This window comes from Bidens hawaiensis, unplaced genomic scaffold, assembly GCF_021521415.1.
Source record: "Bidens hawaiensis isolate Kalapana, Puna unplaced genomic scaffold, B.hawaiensis_p1.1 tig00062413_1, whole genome shotgun sequence".
Taxonomy (NCBI): Eukaryota; Viridiplantae; Streptophyta; class Magnoliopsida; order Asterales; family Asteraceae; genus Bidens; species Bidens hawaiensis.
This window is the reverse complement of record NW_027506510.1, coordinates 25,070-37,542: the sequence shown is the minus strand read 5'-3', so window position 1 is coordinate 37,542 and position 12,473 is coordinate 25,070. Positions and strand designations below refer to the sequence as shown.

The 12,473-nt window shown below is 41.9% G+C and overlaps 3 pseudogenes; all 3 read left to right on the top strand.

Annotated features, from left to right (window-relative positions):
• Window positions 1–97: 97 nt before the first annotated feature.
• The window catches only part of LOC143618039 (uncharacterized), a 31,559-nt pseudogene continuing 19,183 nt past the window's right edge, over window positions 98–12,473 (top strand).
• LOC143618043 (NADH-ubiquinone oxidoreductase chain 3 pseudogene) lies at window positions 1,931–2,979 on the top strand (annotated as a pseudogene).
• LOC143618041 (small ribosomal subunit protein uS12m pseudogene) lies at window positions 3,023–3,288 on the top strand (annotated as a pseudogene).

Genomic DNA, 12,473 nt, shown 5'->3' with positions numbered 1-12,473 from the left:
GCTGGCTGGGAGCTGTATGAGCGGTAACGTCCACGTAGGGTTCTGTGAGAAGGACGGTGGACAGAAATGGCCTTGTTGTACCTCACTCTTGTCTTCAATGGGGTCTGCTCTTTCTTTTTTGGGAGGGTATGCCAATATGATCTTAATGAGGTGCGGGGCTTTGCATCTAACATTCGCTGGGCTTCCCTTTTCGGGAACATGCGTCCCGGCGTTTTTCCTCAATAAAACCCTCCGGCCGAAGACTAGTGGTAGGTGGCCCGCTGAGCTTTAGGAAAAGGGTAGCCTAGTGTCTAATCACAACCATGAACCGTGGCGAACCCCTAGATGAACTATCTAAGATTAGGGGGGAGATCCTCATTAGTGATGACCCTTTCACTCTTCCATACTCTATACATGTACTGAATGCTGATACGGGAAAGTTGACTCCTGTGTCTGGAACCAGGGGGTGCTCCGATAAATCCTTTCTTTCTCGTCCACTCAGGGGGTGCGGAAACACATGCGCAGAATACAAGTGACAGTGGTGGGGAAGTTAACAGTACCCGATGACATTCAGGGATGGATGTAGACCAATCTGTCAGGGATAATCATTCCGGTCTTGGGAGAGGTGGCGACCATTCTCAAGAACCAAAAAGACTGAGATGAGGGGAAGCCCTATGACTCACTGAAACAACGGAAGGAGGGCCCTTGATCTATCAATTATGGGAGAAAAAAGGGGCTTTGCACCCCTTTACAATATAATATGAAGAAAGAAATAAGGGTGGAAGTTTAGATCGCTCATAGCAGTTCTAACTATAGAAAGGATCATGAAAGAGGCGATCACAATACTACTCGAATTCATTTACGATCCAGAGTTTCCAGACAAATCGCACTTCCGCTCGGGTCGAGGCTGCCACTCGGCCCTAAGACGGATAAAAGAAGAGCGGGGAACCTCTCACTGGATTTTGGAATTCGACATCAGGAAGTGTTTTCACACCATTGACCGACATCAACTCATCCCCATCTTTAAGGAAGAGATCGGCGACCCCAAGTTCTTTTACTCCATTCAGAACGTCTTTTCTGCCGGATGACTTGTAGAGGTGGATAAGGGCCTTTACTACGTCCCACACAGTGTATTACTATCGGCCCTACCAGACGACATCTACCTACACAAGCTCGACCAGGAGATAGGGAGGATCCAACAGAGTACGAAATTCCTATTGTTTAGAGAATAAGATCGGTTATATTAAGGACAAGTCGTATTGATGACCGAGAAGACTCCAGAGAAGAAGCAGGCTTCAAATCTCCCCAAGATAACAAGTCCATCATTGTGGGGAGGGTAAAGAGCATCCAACACAAAGCGGCCTTTCATTCCACTATTTCGTCGTGGCACACCCCTCCCTTAAGCACCCCCGGCTTAGGGGACCAGAAAAGGTCTTTTGTTTTCCCCCTTCGTCGGCCTTGCCACCTTCCTTAACAAGCCCTCGAGCCTCCTTTGCGCCGCCTTCCTAGTTCGTTTCCTATCATTGTTATTTCAAAAATAATTTCATGATGGGTTAGGACGAGAATGAATTCGGTAATCCAGGGCATACTCATCCTGGAGCTTTGCTCTCCTCTCCTCTGGGGATGGGGGTTTTTTAGAGAGAGGTAAGTCAAGGGTAGCCTCCCACTTGACCAATTAATCGGAGTCGGAGGAAGATCTCTCACCTGATCATCCTGGAACATGAAGGGGCTTCTCTTGATGTTAGATCAGCAACAAAAGAAAGAAGAAAAGGGCCATGATCCTATGTTCGTTTTCGCCCTGCTCTGATGATGCGCTCCTTTTTGTGGAGCTACATACCAGAAAAAGGAAAGGATCTCTCTATTACCTTTAGAGGAGAATCATTGGTTTTTTCGATAGACTACGTGGGATATAGGAGATCTAGTCAAGCCGCTACCTGTTCTCCCCTTGACCATGAACGATAGAAGAACTACTTATCTTCTCATAGGTAGCGGTTGGTCGGTTCGCATCTATGGTCAATCAAAAGGTCTGCAGATCCATTCGTCAATACGATAAATCGCCATCTCGTAGCACCACCACTACACCAATTCCCTGACAAAACTCCCGATTTCCCGAGAGTTAGATAGCTGATAGTAGTAGAAGCTCTAAGGGAGCTATTCCTGACAAGGAATAGAGTAAGGCCTTTACCGATCTTGAGTTAATGACTTAAGGAGTTTTTTTTATAAACAACTTATCTGAAAGAAGGCTTCGCAATCAACGAATTCTTTGATTTGAAAGCTCCTTTCCTAATCGAACTTCCGCCTTCCGTTATTTTATATTTTTTTGGATCTTCTTATCTTATTAAGTAGCTAAATGCAATATCATCAATTGAGAAATGACAATAAGTGGTGTTCGATATCGCTTATGTGCGCAGAGTATCGCAAGGAACCTCTCAGAGAAGTTCCGGGCCTCGGCAGCCCTCCTTTCTTATCTATTTTCATATAAAATATAAAGAGAATATAAAGCGTACTGACTTTGAGTGCTATCTATGATGCGATAGGGGGAATAGCGCAAGGGCTTAAGTCATGGATTCAAATCCTATCTTTTTTCGGTATGTCGCTCAGTGAGCAAGGAGCGAGAAAACAAAGTGGGCTATGGTGGTGTCAGAATTTGTGCCTATTTGCATCTATTTAGTGATTAGTCTGCTAGTTTCTTTGATCCCACTCAGTGTTCCTCTTCCATTTGCTTCCAATAGTTCGACCTATCTAGAAAAATTGTCGGCCTACGAATGTGGTTTCGATCTTTTCTGTGTTGCCAGAAGTCATTTTTATAAACAATTTTATCTTGTGTCTTTTTTATTTATTATCCCAGATCCAGAAGTCACCTTTTCCTTTCCTTGGGCAGTACCTCCCAACAAGATTGATCCCTTTGGATCTTGGTCCATGATGGTCTTTTTATTGACTTTGATGATTGGATCTCTCTATGAATGGAAAAGGGATGCTTCGGATTGGGATAACCACTAGCGATAGGGTAAAAATCGGGGGGAAGGACAAAGTCAAGAGTGAGATGCCTACATTAAGTCAATTGATTCGTCATATTAGAGAAGAAAAACGGCGCACGGACCGTACTGGAGCTTCGGATATATTTGCTAACATTCCGGTCGAAGGTCATAATATTCAGGAAAATTCTATTGTCTTAATAAGAGGAGGTAGAGTGAAAATTCGCTAGGTGTGAAATCCCATTGTATTTGAAGAGTCAAGGATTTGTTAGGAATTCCGGATCAAAGAAATGGGAGATCAAAATATGGTGTAGAAAAACTAAAACTGAGATGAATGGAAGATGCCTCTATCGATCTTTTTTCTCCAATTTTCAGTACGTCGTTACTGGCTTTAAGAAGGCAATTGCGCCTTAGCCCGTAGACTGTTACGAAGATTACTCTACATGGGAATTCACGTACTTGACTAGAGCAGATCCCGAGACTTGACCCTGTTCCTTTAAACTGTTGGAATCTAGGGCACATGTTATCGAGGGCACAATAGGCTTGGGTTGGGTGGCTAGGGGAAATCTAGCATTTTACACCTTCTGTAAAGGAGCGACTAATAAGGGAAATCCAACATTTTACACCCAACTTTTCATAGTCTTAAAAGGGAAATCTCTTTCTTCTTTACCTAAGCGACTAATAGGCCTCGGTGGCCATGACACATGCTATCGGGGTTACACGCTTGGTCCCGAAACCACATCTGGCATATGCGATTCCTGGATGAAGTTGGAGGTGATTATCGGTGAAACTATAGAAGGATCTCCTGTCAATAGTCAAAGGGAATTAACTATAACATTAGGATCTGACTTGTAATAAGTGGTGTAAATTTCCTTATTTATTATAAGATGAAGATGATTCACTCACCAAGAAGACCGTCTACTCGAGCAGTAAGAGTTGATACAATTGCCAACAGAAGACCGTCTGCGACAACAAGACCGTCAGCAGCAGATGATTGAACAGCGGATGCGTTGAGGAGATCAGCCCTGATTGAAGACCTGATACACTCAACCAAGAACTTCTATATATAACACCAACCGCGGAATGGGAGCATGCGTTACACATTTCGTCAGCTAGCGAACGCAAGCAGAGTGGGACCTTCTTCGATAGTCTCTTTCATCATAATATTGAAAGTTTCCCCGCCCGATGCTTTGTTAATGTCAAAGTTGATATCAAAATGAAAGGGAAAGAAAATAAGAAATATTCAAGATAAAGACTAGACGAAGGGTTTTAGCGAGCAGGGAAAACTACTGAATACGATAATGATACATTCACAGCGGAACAAGAAGAATCACTGTCGACTCAACTTGACGAGTCAATAGCTAGTTTTAGAGCTGGGATAAGTAGGGTAGCAGCTTAGATTAACTAAAACGACTCTCCTCAACCTAGACATAGAAATCCTAGCTCTTGAGCTGATTGAATTGATTGATTCTTTTAAACAGCTACCGAAAGGCTTCGCTCCTCACTCACAGAACTCACCCAAGTTTCAGGTCAAGAGAGAAGAGCTCGCCTTTTATGAGTCACCCACTTCTTTTGGGCACTTTCAGCTTTTATGGTAAAAACCAAGGTTATCACAGTTCGATTTTATTTAATCCTCATCTAGTTCAGTCTTGATGGCAATTAGTTTCATTATTTATTTCGTCGTTCAGCTCAAAAAGTCATTCTGGCATCTGGTTTCAATGCTTGCTAGTAAAAAACTGTTGTCTCTTTCCTCTCGCCCTTGCTTATCCTATAACGTACTCTTTACAAGAGTCGATTCAATAAGAGGAAGAAGAGCTTCTCCCTCAGGTAACTTCACTACTTTGAGAACAGCGAGAGCAGAATCCTAATTAGACTTTAAGCTATCAGGGTTGTTAGCCAAAGCTAAAATTGGCTAATGGGAAAGGGTTGTTGAATAAGCAAAACAACCAATTGATGTCGTTATAGAATAATTTCCACCTATGGATGAGAATTCGGAATTAGAAATGGATAATGTTGTTTGGACTCCTACCGAAGCTGGGAACAAGCCCAAGGCTTGGATCTGGTTCGAGATAGAGTGGAGAAGACTTGGTTGAGCCTGAACCCGGTCTTTTGAGAGATCCCTAAATCCTTAAGTTAAGTCCGAGGATACGGGCCCCTCTCCCCTTGAGGATTGAATTGACTTGGTTATTGCGGAACAAGCTTTCTCACTTTGCCAACTTTGAAAAGATAGATATATGATCCCCATAATGGAAAGATAAGAAATAGATAATGTCTATGAGCCCTACGACCTTTCACTCCCGGAATGTGCTTTAATGCAAGGAAGCACTTCCCGGATATCTATATATCTTGTTTGAAACCAGATATCCTTCTTTTTTCTATTCGGGAACTTCATTCTATTAAAAATAGGCGCCATTAGGTTTGAGCAACATAGCTATTCTAATCATTGCTAGTAGCGCAACCGTTGACAAATCCGCTTTAGCTTCTGCTAGTTGATACTTTCATGGGGAGCATGATCATCATTTCCACTAAAGTCATGAAAACGGATTCCATCTAAAAAAAGATGATTAGTTTCATCTATATAAATGGATTATTCTTAAATGGCCGAACGAAAATGACCTAATAAACCCAACTACGGCACAGAAGTCTTTATTCTGGGTGTAGGAATGAAAGGTTACCCGGCCAGAAACTTCAATCAATCCTATGGCATTGTGAAATCTCTAATCGGAGGCATTAGCAGTTCAACTATAGGGACAACGCCAAGCGGATGAGTTGGTTTCAACAACAACCCCTAGATGAAGGTCTGCAATAAGACTTTGTAACTCTAAATTCATAGAAAGAATAAATTAGAGTATCAAGTCTTGCTTACTTTCTACTAGGCTAAGTGAGAGAGGATTGCAGGCTAGATTCAAGCCTTATACCTCTACCACTTCCTTGATCAATTAGTGGGGAATTCTAAACCTTCGTCTTAAATCAATGGGGCACATGTCCAACTTATTCATCTACTGGTACTACACCTGAGCTAGTGTGACTGGATCCCTACATTCAGTATTCTGGATATGATCCCGAAGAAGGAAATGAACCTGCCCTAACAATCTCTTCAGCTCCTTCTTTGTTGTTTGTTGGGGCTTGAGCTTCCTGTATAGCTCTAGCTCGATTTTGACGGATTTTAATTCCATTCCGATGAACTAGAAAGCCGAGTCTATTTTCAGGGTTAGCCTTCAAACACACTTCCTGAAATCGATGTAGATTCGCTTGCCACAACGACCAGATATGATAAGAGATCGCCCAACCTTCCAATTTCTTTTTCTGAAGCAGCTATAACAGATGGGCAACTTCCCTACCCACTGGGTATTTTTTTTCTCGCTCCAACTTCGGATTCTTGGAAAGAATCCCTGGTTTTATGGTTTAAGGTTAGGAGTTTCGTTCTTAGCAAGATCCAGCTATTAAATCTGTTGTTGTCGGCGGGCTACTTCTTCTTTTTTCGAAATGAGAAGAACAGTGTAGTTAAAGTAGGCCAAGTTGGTAGCCTTTTCCAAAACTCTTCGGAGAAGGGATGTAGGATTAGAAAAGGGCCTAATTGTTGTTGAAGGAATTGAGGTTGTTTCGGCTCTTGGAGTAAGGGGAGAAGGGCTGAGTGCCAGTGAAATGCTTTTTGAGACTTACCCCACTCAATGGAAATAGATTTAGGCAAGATCCCATGTCCAAGAGTCTGATTCTGATTCTGATTCTGCTTTCACTCTTTTCAAGGAATGAGGCCACCAAACCAAAGGGGAGGTCTTTGCTTTCTTTCCTGTTAGAGATGCTAGTCTTTTTGTAATAACTGCTCTGAAGATGTTTTCAGGAATAAGAAAAGACGGTGCTCTTTCATCAGCTCTTTGTCTATATGCTTGCGATAAAGAAAAAGTGAATTGATCCGAAATAGTTCGGCTAAGGCGTAAAGAAAGAGTTAGAGCCTCTTTGAGATGAAATGCGCAATGTCTTAATCAATCCAGGCGCAAGGTCAATGATTTCACTTAAGGCTCAAGGCATAAAGGCTCTTATTCCTTTTGCATTGGTCTCGGAGGGCCCTCACTCTAAAAGGGTTGATGGCAGCTATCTTGCTCTGTCAGAGATAATTGGAATGGAATTAGTGTGGTTCGTTAGCTCTTTCTTTTGAGACGAATGAATTCCAAATAAAGGAAGGCGGTCGTGATAGGAAAATTTCCTTATTACCAAGAAAGAGAAAATGTGCCAAATCGCCTGCTAGAGAAGAAGCTCTTAGGGAATTGATTTAGACTAGATGAGATGTTTGTGCCATTAAACTAGCTGCCAGAACGAGTTCAAGAGATGAGGATCCAAGTAGTGAAGTCAGCCTCGGGGGAAGAACCATTCCATTCACTTGTGAAACTGCTAAGAAGAATAGCTTTTGTCTGAATCCACCACTCACTCTCTTTCGGATAGGTTTAACAAGAAAGGAAAAGCAATCTCCTCAACCTAGAAAGAGAACTCCAGGAACTTCTTTTTCTTCTTAAGAACCCAAAGGCGAACTAATCCTTCTTAGTGCAGCTCCTAGTCCTGATCAATTGGCTACTGGGTGTTCACTCATTAAAAAAAGAAAAATGGAATCTAGAGTCCAGATCTTCGTCTCCTTCCCGCTTTAGTTTCACTCTTATCTCGGTTGCTACCGGTGCGGGAGATGAAGCCAAGTCCATTCCCTTCACTAAACGCCACACTTTCTAGTTTTATTCAACTGCTACTAACCCATATTCTTAAAATCATTTTCTAAAAACATCTCATTTGAGGTGGGATAGAGCTAATTCTGGGATCGATTGTCTCTCATTGTGGTTTTGATTTTAAACTAGCACAATCAAAGATTCTGGTATGAACTTGGTAGTTATCTTGATCTCTTCTCTCTTTATTTTGATTTGATTTTGATCTCGTTGACCTTCATTAACCTAGGAATACCTATTGGGTTGGTTTGAACGCTTTGGGCAGTTGGTAGGTGTCATCCGTCATTTGCGCTAGAGCGCTTCTTCTTTGGGTCCATATGGCTGGTAGGGGTAGCATTGACTTTTGGAGTGAGCCAATCCTTTCTTTAGTTGTTTATAGCTGATAATAAGTATAAACTGTGGTGGTATGAGTGCATGATTCTTTAACCCACAAGCTTAGAGAAAGAGACCGAAGGAGGATATGAAAAATCCACTTATTCCCTAAAGCTAGAGCTACTACTTCCTTTGAACTACTCCGAGATGGTTTCTAAGAAAAGTTCACTAGCAAAAATAGGGTTTTGAAGAAGCCTACATTGAATTGACTACCTAAATTGCCAGCCTTTCTTTCAAGATCAACACAGCACTACTACTCCTCTGATTTCATTACTGGGAAAGGAAGTTAAACTCTCAAACTCTGGTATCAACCACATTGTTTATAAAGAAATTCAACAAGCTTAATTTACATCATAGTACATTGTTTGGTACTAAGTTTACAAACTAGGCAAAAACACATAACCAGTTCTCGTGGATGCTTATTATTTAATATATATACTTATATCTATTCACATCAACTCAACTTCAGTTCTTAACACCAAGCACATAAGAAATTATTCCATCTTTGGCTCACCTGAAAAGCATGTTAAAACGGGTCAATTACGTCTAGTTGGTGAGTTTCAAGTTTCACGAGTACGAACAAAATCAGTATATGAGTTCATAAAGTTAACAGTATGTATGTATGTATGTATGTATGTATGTATGTGTATGATGTTTTTATACTAAGCCACAAGTGAAACCAAAATAAGCTAAAACACATGGCCACCCTTGCCCATGTACTCCTGTTGGCATTTAATAGCCACTTTGCCCCAAGTATGTACTATGTCTAACACCACATAGCATAATGTAATAAGATTAAATGACAATGTGCAACTGGGTTAACATGTTCCAGCATACCTCTCCGGCCATGTCAGTTGTGTTTGTCAAATCGATAGTACTATCCACACCTCACCGACGCGAAGTTAATCACTTGTGTTTATGGGGACTTCCTGTTGGGTCAAGAGTTTGACCCAAATGAGGAGATTTGACCTAAACGAAGAATATGGAAGATTGGAATCTTCTCAACCTCCTCAGAAACTGCTAAGTATTGAATCCGAGCACACCTTGGACCTTCGAGTAAGCTTTTACTTAGCCGAGTACGAGATTTTGCCTTCCGAGCAAGATTTACTTCAAATAGTCTTCTTAAGTGGATATCCGAGCAAGGTATGTCTTTTAGTGATTTCCTGAGTAAGGATCATTGATTTGGCATATCCGAGCAAGGTTCACTTTGTCAAGCAGGGTTGTTCTTCAAGACCAAGTATTTTACTCTTCCAAGTAAGGTATGGTCAACCAAATCCAAGAAGCCAAGTAATTGGAAGACCGGGCAAGGTATTCTTTAATAATTATGGTCCGAGTATACTTGATGAGTTAATAGAATATCTCTAAGTTATTTCGAGTAAGGTTCTGCTCAAGTAAGGTATGTACTTCCAAGTACGCCTTATCAATAAGTTGTTCAACTGACAATGAGCTGAACAGGACCATAGAAGAACAAGGTTGCTCGTAAGGATTGTCGGGCAAAGTTTGATAAGTCCAAGAAGATTGAAGTCTACTCGGTGAATATTTTACTAGGTAAAATATTCTTTAAGTAAAGTCTACCCGGAAACTGATTCCGAGTACACTTCTATGCTTACCTAGTCTGAAGGAAGGCCGAGTACACTGCGTACTCGGAGACTAAAGATTAATGAAAAGCCTACCCGGAAGACTTGTTTTACACTTAGTTTTATTTTTGAATATGTAACTTGAATATGTACTATCGGATAGGGTTTCTAGAAGGAATGACAGCTGTCCTAGGTTGGCAGGCCTATAAATAGAATATTTAGGGCACGCCGCCAGAGATACGAAAATACACGGGACACGACACATTAATTGAGAATATTTTGTGTGTGACGGCTGTCCTAGGATTCCTTATAAACCCTAAATCGATTACTCCTTTTGTATGATTAACATTATATAAATGAAAATCTTTTGAGTGAATCCTGTGTGTGTCTTCGATCTTTGAATATTCATTGGAGACTAATTCCTTCGGGCTAATGAAGAGACTACTCCAGTCTTCCCATTCATTCCCATCCTTCTTCTCCCTAAGAATTGAACGAACCAAGTTCACCTATTCGTGGTGTCACACCCGGCCCTGAACGGCGGAAACAGCCGGGCGCGCGCGAGTGGGGATTGATAATTAAGCACGGGCCATTGCAAACATTCAAAGTAAGATTTTCATTGCGCATGAAATGTTTAATACAAATACATTACATTGTTTAAAAATTACATAAAAACATCCAAGTATAAAACTGTTGAAGATTTCCACGCCATATCCCCTTGCGCGGCGGGAACAACCACGCGCATCGAAGGGATAGAACTAAAATCTTCCAAAAAGCTAGTTTTAGATGTTCAGCGTGAGGTGCTCTAAGTGTGACTCCATGCGCTACCTAGTTATCTCCTGAAAGACACGTAAAACATTTGAATCAGTATAAACTGAGTGAGTTCACAAGTTTTAGTAACTTGATAAATCGCGTTGCCTCATAGTCTTGATAAAAATCATATTGAAACACATTTCTGATTTCATGTCTAAACATATGCTTGATAATCCGTATGAAAACATAGATCTGACAACATATTTCTGATAGATCCGTTCCGCGGGTTACGCGCGAACGTTTCTGGAAAACGTGCTCGTCCATGCAAAGTGGCGCTGCCACTACGAGCTAAAATAATGTAATACCGTCCCGCGGGTTACGCGTGGACATTTCTGAAAACCGTGCTCGTCTGTGTAAGTGGCGCTGCCACTACGAGCGAATAATACCGTCCCGCGGGTTACGCGCGGACGTTGTGCCGGAAAACAAGGCGCTCGTCCATGCAAAGAGGTGCGACCCCTACGAGCGGGCTCAAACCCATAGTCCTGCCCCATGACCATACTAGGCACTCGTCCATGCAAAGAGGTGCGACCCCTACGAGTGGGTTGATCAAACCAGCAATCCCTACCCTTAGAGTTCCAATGGTTCAGTGATCACTTACTCGAATTCTGGCGCACATACATCGTAAACCATAGATAACCGTTTGCATTGCTCATCATGAAACATAATTTAAACACAGTCGTTTACATATCTTGTAAGTATACCATGATAAATTGTAATTTAAGTACGTGTCCCTCGCCCCGAAAATAGTTTAAAAACGGTGAAAATAGTGAAAATAGGGGCTGTGAGACTCACCTGTGGTTCTTGTTAAGGGATTAATCGAGATTCGGGTTTTCTTGGTGTTGGCCTCGAAATTGAAGGTCTAGTAACAGGATCGGAAATGAAAACAACGGATGCTTGGGAGATGATTAGTGCAAGTTTGCAGTTCTTAAGAGAGAAGTTTGAAGTGTGTTTTGGGTGATAATTTAGGTTACATATTTATAGGCAAACTCAAGGGAACACAATCCCTTGCTTTAGGGGATTGTAATCTTTTCATATCTAGGTGTAATGATGATAAAGTATGGAAATTATTATTATTTATTTAAAAGTGGAGGAGTGGATAAAAGATTTTGATTTGATTTGGACAGGACATGCAGGTCTGTGGTTGGTGAGAGTAGGGTGGCTGACAGTTGACTTTTCATGCTACAGTATGCTTTTTCAGGTGCTTTTGTTAGTGTACAGTTAAAAAGTAGAAATTTCTGAAACACGCAACTGTTTCCTTTTGGGCGGGAATAATCTCCTTACATCTGGAGAATAGACTAAGTGTTCTGCGCGTATAACTTTATGCGCATAGCTTTCTGCGTGAAGGACATTTCTTTGCTGCGGGTAGGTACGTAACCTTCTCGCAGTCAGGGACATTGAGTTTCATTTGTAGATTCTCCAAGTGGTCTTGGTATTTCAACATAGTGATCAGTCATGTTGAAGTCAATTCCATCTTGGAGCTTCAGACAAACTAGCTCTCAATGTTCCCGCCATGCGGGGAGGTTAGTTCCCCTTCCGCACGCGCATAATCGATGTGGGATGCACCCGCCTTAGCATCATGCGGGACGGTCAACCCATTAGACTATATAAAGTTATGGAAACATAAAACCAAAACACTCGCTCATGGCGCATATAACATATGCCCACGCTGGTTCTTAACATGGCGCGCTCGCGCAGGGTGCACATAACAAATACCCGCGCTGATTCTAACATAGCGCGCTCGCGCAGGGCGCACATAACATGCCCGCGCTGACTAACATAGCGCGCTCGCGCAGGGCGCACATAACATGCCCGCGCTGATTCTAATTTAGCGCGCATAATATTCACAATCATCTAATTATTAGGTTGATTACTTGGTTTAAGGGGTTGGGAAATTACCGGGTGTCACACGTGGTCTCAGTGGTCAAAGAAAATGTACTAGTGTGCTGTCTTAACATGCAGAAATTATATTAGACTGCTAGCTTTACTAGCGGTAGGAGAGTTAAAAGACGGTACATGAGAGAAGTAGGATCCTCTTTTTTTGTAGCCCATCG